The 6,066-nt window shown below is 45.9% G+C and overlaps 1 pseudogene; it reads right to left on the reverse strand.

Moving 5' to 3' along the window:
- Positions 1 to 524: 524 nt before the first annotated feature.
- On the reverse strand, positions 525 to 5,622 carry LOC136533370 (sodium/hydrogen exchanger 1-like; annotated as a pseudogene).
- Positions 5,623 to 6,066: the final 444 nt, after the last annotated feature.

Genomic DNA, 6,066 nt, shown 5'->3' on the forward strand with positions numbered 1-6,066 from the left:
TAAAAGTACGACGGCATGAAAATGGAGAAAGTTACGCATCAAGAGTCAACAACTGTAACTTGCAGAAGTACTAGTTGAAGAAATTTTGTGCTCGGCACTAAGGTTCAAGGGTGACATGGTCACATGGATTTGTGTTGGCGGACTGTGGTTAGGGTTCTTCGTTCTTGTTTCCTTGTCTGGTTTCACTTTTGGGATTTTATCTGTGCTCTCTTTTGGCTTTAGGGTTTCTACTAGTTTCTCCTGTGCCAACATTTAGCGTTTGCAAACTTTTATTTTTTAGCTTTGGCTAACAATATCTGTACAAAATACATAGCTTAAACGAAGAAACTTACATATTATTGGAAACTACTTTTTTAAGGCATGCCACTGCCACTTTACACACGCTGGAAATTAGCTGGGGTGTTGGTCGGGCTGGTCTTGCGATCTGTACGCTTTTCTTTTTATTTTCTATCATCTAATAAACTTGTGGCAAGCTCTTTTCTTTTTATCCTTTTGAAAAGAAAAAAAAAACACACTTGCAAGAATTGTAGAACTCAGAACCGTAATGGGCCATAGGTCAGCTTCCATTTCAAAAACACTCATTTTACACACCAAGCCCATTTCAAAACCAGAGAAGAAGTACAAGGAGGTGGCCACCTGCCCATCTCCTAGCCACCCGAGACCATGCTTGGATCAGGTCGACGTCGACACCACGGCAACGCAGTGTTTGCCAGAATTTCGGCCATCCAGACAAAACGAGTAGTTGTACAGGCCTGCTAGCTTACATACAATAAGAAGATACAATACAAATGGGTGTTTTTATCTACAAAATTTTACAGCCTTGTCATACACAAACTCAATACCCCCAGTTACCAGGGTTACTCTTCTTCATAACCAATTGACCCCTCCTCGCCATTGCTAACGCGTCATCAGAAGTTGTCGACAAACAAAAACATCATCATCTGACCATTATCAGCCAAAACTCCACTCACCAAGACCACGTCTTCTTCGTCTCTTGGTGTCAAACGCTTTGTTTCCTTTGGCAGTGTTCACCGTCCGGCATGGACGCTCTGCTCAGTGGGCGATCCGGGGGAGAAGGGCACGAACCCGCGGCCGCCAAACATGGGCCGCATCAGCGCGTCATCGAACTTGCGCCAGTAGTAGTGCACCGTGTGGGTCGTCTCGCTGAGGAGCATCCGGAGGCTGGACGGCCTGACAATCCGTGCAGCCGGCCGTCTCGAGGTCGGAGCCCTGCATGCTCGTCAGGAGAGGGGAGTGCAGGGACTTGGGTGACGACGGCTCGGAGGGGACGGTGTTGCTCGAGGCAGGGAGCAGCAGCCGGATCAATGGCTTCGTCATCATCCCAAAAACCTGATGATCGTTGCAAAATGTCAGAAACATTCAGATTGTCAAGTTGGTAAAAAATGATCTGGTGACTGTAGTATATGTATAACTCTACATGGCATGTATAGTAATCCTAAAAGGTTCTGTTCAGCTATTTTGAAAGCCATGCTAATGTGGACAAAGTCAATGAAAGTAGGGTAGGGTGATCCCTTCAGACAGGATGAGGGACCGGATTGAGTTCTCGGAACAATACATGGTCCTGTCAGTAATCTATTTAGAAAGGATAAGGTCCTGTTTGCCACTACAAACTTCTACATTTAATCCCATGACACCTGACGTGACTAGTGTAATGTGACAATCGACTTGGAGCCTTTTGGGTTAGGGCAATGGTGACTGGTGGGCATCCATTATTTGGGCGAGAATGCAGATTCGTCAGGGCATGCTACATGATAAGCTGACACATTGCATCAGAGGAATATCGGAACAGGATGACTCACCATAGTGCTAAATAGAACGACAGTGATTGTGCTGGTGATCATTATCGCATTGCCGTGCAGCTGAGTGTGTCCAGATCTTGTGAACTGCAGTTGCAAGAGGAAGAGTTAAACTTAGAGAAGAAACTGGGAGATCCTTCTTGAGGGAGCAGGTGCAAAGTTAGACAAGGCAAAGAACACAAACCTTGTTGTAAGCAAGAGCAATGGACACGGCGCCTCTCATCAGTCCGGCCCACCATATTACAATCTATCGAAGGATTCAGTTAGCCAAATTAGATGATCCTTAAAAAAAAGATGAAAGATGATGTAATTATGCAGCAATTACTCACTTGTTGTCTCAATGTTATTCTTTCCAATGGAGACTTCTTTGTCAAGTTGGACAAAAACGACAATGGGAAAACAAATGCAGCTCTCCCCACCAGAACCAATCCTAGCAAAATCGAGCTTATGCCAATGGATTTGCCCGGGCTGAAAATGGGAACAAAGAAATTTCAGTCTTTGCAAACAGAAAGTTATATATTAAAGTTAGGTATCGAACTACATGTGAAAAGTCCGTGTATATGACCTGTCACTGGCAAATTCCCACTTCTCGATATCGAGGGCATCCATTCCCAACATATAGGAAGAGAAAAGTCTCAGCAATAAAGGACAAAGTTGCAAAGGCATGCCTAAGTGGATGAAAAGGTCAAAAGAAATTCAGTCAGCATTCATTTATTAAATAAAAGAGGAACATTACTAGTGAAAATAACAAGGAATAATTACTTGGTTGTAACTCTTGAGCTCTCTGTCACATTATGCCAAGTGTAATGCGACATCACAATACCGCAGAAGAATACAGTAAGAATACCACTCAGATCTAGCAACTGCAAATGCCATATAAATAAAGTAAGTTAACAAAATAAGACAACAAATGTGAATTTCCATGCCACATCTGATCAGAGGTGCACCTCGGCCAGCATATATGAGAGGTAAGCCATGAGCATCATAAGCGCAACCTCACGGTCAGTGGAATGCCTGAAATCAGCACAGCAAGCAGCCAAGTTAATACTTAGAAAACATATCGTTGATGTTTTCAAAATGTATAAAATCGTTGACTAGTAAGCGTTTCTTAAGTTTGACTCACCTTCCTATATATAACTTCTTAATTATGTAGGCACTGAGCAATCCAGTCTGCCAAAGGTATAAAGAACATTAATTTTGACTGTTGACTGATCCAATCAAGATAGTTATACAGTATATAAATGAGAGTATCAGACTTACAAACACTCCAAGTAAGGTGCTCGACAAGAATAAATAACAGAAATTTCCCAAGAACTTCAGCACAACGGCTACATCGATGTGGTTAAGATCGAAGTTCTGGAGTGCATTGAAGAGCACAACAGACGTGGCATCGTTCACAACTCCTTCACCGAACACAAGACTGTACAAAAGGGGCGTCTCATCCTGATGGAGGACCTGTTTTGACAAAATGATGACAAGTACAATAATTTACTATGTGAGGACCACGTTCCTCTCAAGAGTCAAGATACTATTTCAATTTCATTAAGAAAAAGATACTATTTCAAAATGAAGGGATCATGAGATTGTTCCAACAACAAACCTGCAGTGTGCAGACAGAATCTGTTGCAGAAAAGATAGCTCCAATAGCTGCAATTATGACAGATCAGAAAGGGATGAGGCTCCACATGGTGACACCATTATTTATAGGGAGTGCATCATGTGGAAGTCACAATGATGGCTTACCGAGAAAATCCCCGACATCCAACGTTCCAATGTTCATTCTGCTGAATATCGCTATTGCACCTGAAATATAGTATTGGGTGGCAGACATCAGATATGTCCAAAAGGTGGAAGTGCATAGTGGAACAGCACAACACAAAAGCCTACCACTTAATGACCAACTTTTTTTACAGGTTTTACAAATCAACTCAGTACAAAAATCACAAGGGAAGAATTAAGGATAATGCTTGGAAACAACATACCAAGAGAGATTGTGAAGAAGGATATCATTGTCCCAACAGCACCAAATAATGTGATTGTCATGAAATTCCGGAAGAACTGTTTCTTCTTCACCTGGAACCTGGTGAGAAAATATTGTGACAATCTTGAGTATACGTATAAGAACTGGAAAGCTGAGGTAAGCTGTAAAAGAACTATCAAACTAGAAGGGATTGGCACTATGGACTCAAAAGACCCTTCAGTTTCTGCTTAAGGAGTCACACAATTCACAGCATCCCTTCAACCTCAGTCCTACATCAGTAACTTTCAGAGCAAGGTTTAAATGCCGCAGCCTCCAGCAAGTTCATACTACCATGGCTTTGGGTTGTTTCAGAAACTGATCAGATAAGGACTCCTAAGCAACAGGACCACTCCTTCGTGGTCCCTCATGTTGTCAGATGATTAGCACTGAATACTGACCCATAAAATGGTATCAACCAAGAGGTCCTATTGCACAGTCATAGATATTCTACCGTTTCACGGTTTCAGTAGTAAAAAAACTTTTTTTTTCAATGTCTCGCTAGCATCAAGCAAGGGTCAAGAATTCCAATCAGCAGCTGCAGCTGGCAAGTAAGCTACGTATTCCAGAGCGACGACAGAACAGAGAGCCATGTTTACCTACCAATACAGAAAGGGGAATAAAAAATTGCTTACGACATGCAAGTATATGAACCAGACATTCGTAAGATGGACGGCTAGGCCCAGAAGAAAAAACAAGATCGAAACCTGCTACCAGCCTGCAACACTCCACTCAATCATGTCTACTGTGGGCACACACAGAGAGAGATTCCCAGGAAACCTTAATAACCTCATAAATATACAAGTAACTGCTTCCACAAACAAAACCAGAATTCAGCAAGCATGTGCCAGGAAGCAATGGCCGTCGTCCTTTGGCTTACCCGGCATTGAAGATGATGGGAGGGAGGAGATAGATGAAGAAGAGGTCCTCGCTGAAGACGAGGATGTGCGAGCTCTTCCCCTTGGTGGTCAGCAGAATCACGACGCCGGTGCACAGCCCCTGTCGCCGCCAAGCCGGCCGGACAAGCAAAAGCAGACATTATAATGAGCATCGGCGGCATTCGAGCAGGAGCTGAAGCAGCATCGATGGAGAAGGGAAGGAAGCGTGCGTGCTTACGATGATGAGTGCGGTGATGGACTCGTTGACCCAGCGGTTCTCCTCCAGGAGGTGGCCGAGGACGATGCAGGCGCAGAGCAGCGCGATGAACAGGTTGATGGACACCACCGACGCGTGGTCGGAGGTCGAGCTCAGCACGCCCAGCCGCACCAGCTCCGACACCACGCCGAGCCCCATGCCGCCCGCCCTCCTCCAATCCGGTTCCGGGCCCCGGCAGGCAGAGGGTCGGCCGGAAGAAGAATCCAATCCCCCTCGCTCCCCCCGCGCGCGGCCGCGGAGAAGACGCGAAGTTTAGCCGAGCCCGGCCGGCCTTAACTTACCGCAAGGGAATGGCTAATTTTGGCCGCCCAAACAACCCAGGAAAAGTCCCACGGCCGGAGATAGACGACGCTGGCCGCGACCGGAGAATCTGAACGGAAGAGAGCTCGACAGCGCGCGCGGAGGAGAAAAAGGAAAAGGAAAAAACAAAAACAAAAATCGACGCTTTTCTTTCTCCGCCTCGTGCGCCGCCGCGAAGAAGAATCCCGAGGAAGCCGCGGAAAGTTCGGCGAGGGAAGATTCAACAGAGACGACGGAGCGGCGGCCGCGGCGGAACGAACCGTCGCGCGAATGGCGGCAGGCGGCTTGGAAATCTGGAGGCCTCGGATGGTTTCGCGCGAAGCTCTTTCGGATTTCGGTTGGCCTGCCTGCGAGTATTTAAAGAGAACGGGGTGCTGGCGGGGTGGGCACGTGGCTGGCGGGGATTGGCCCGTTCCGGTGCGCGGTGTTCTAAGGGTTAGCAGCGGGTGATCTGCTGTCCGACAACCCAGTGCGGCTGTGGCAATCTGGATGGCCCAGGTGGATCCGCTGCGGCCACCCGTCCTTGCAGCTTGGAACCAGGTGGAGTTTAGCTCTCAAGTTTGGTTTTTTGATCTTTTTATGCAGAGTTTTGAGACGATTCAAAACATGTCATGTTTGTTTTTTTGCAGGATACATACAGCTTGTATAAGATGGTGTTCCATGTCGTAGTTGTGTTTGTGACCTTTTTTCGCTATCTTTCTTTTCGGCATGTGAAACCTGACCATTTTCTATTTTTGCATGTGAACGTCGGCATGTGCTAGCTAACTTCACTCTTTT

The sequence above is a fragment of the Miscanthus floridulus genome, unplaced genomic scaffold, assembly GCF_019320115.1.
Source record: "Miscanthus floridulus cultivar M001 unplaced genomic scaffold, ASM1932011v1 fs_871_2, whole genome shotgun sequence".
NCBI lineage: Eukaryota > Viridiplantae > Streptophyta > Magnoliopsida > Poales > Poaceae > Miscanthus > Miscanthus floridulus.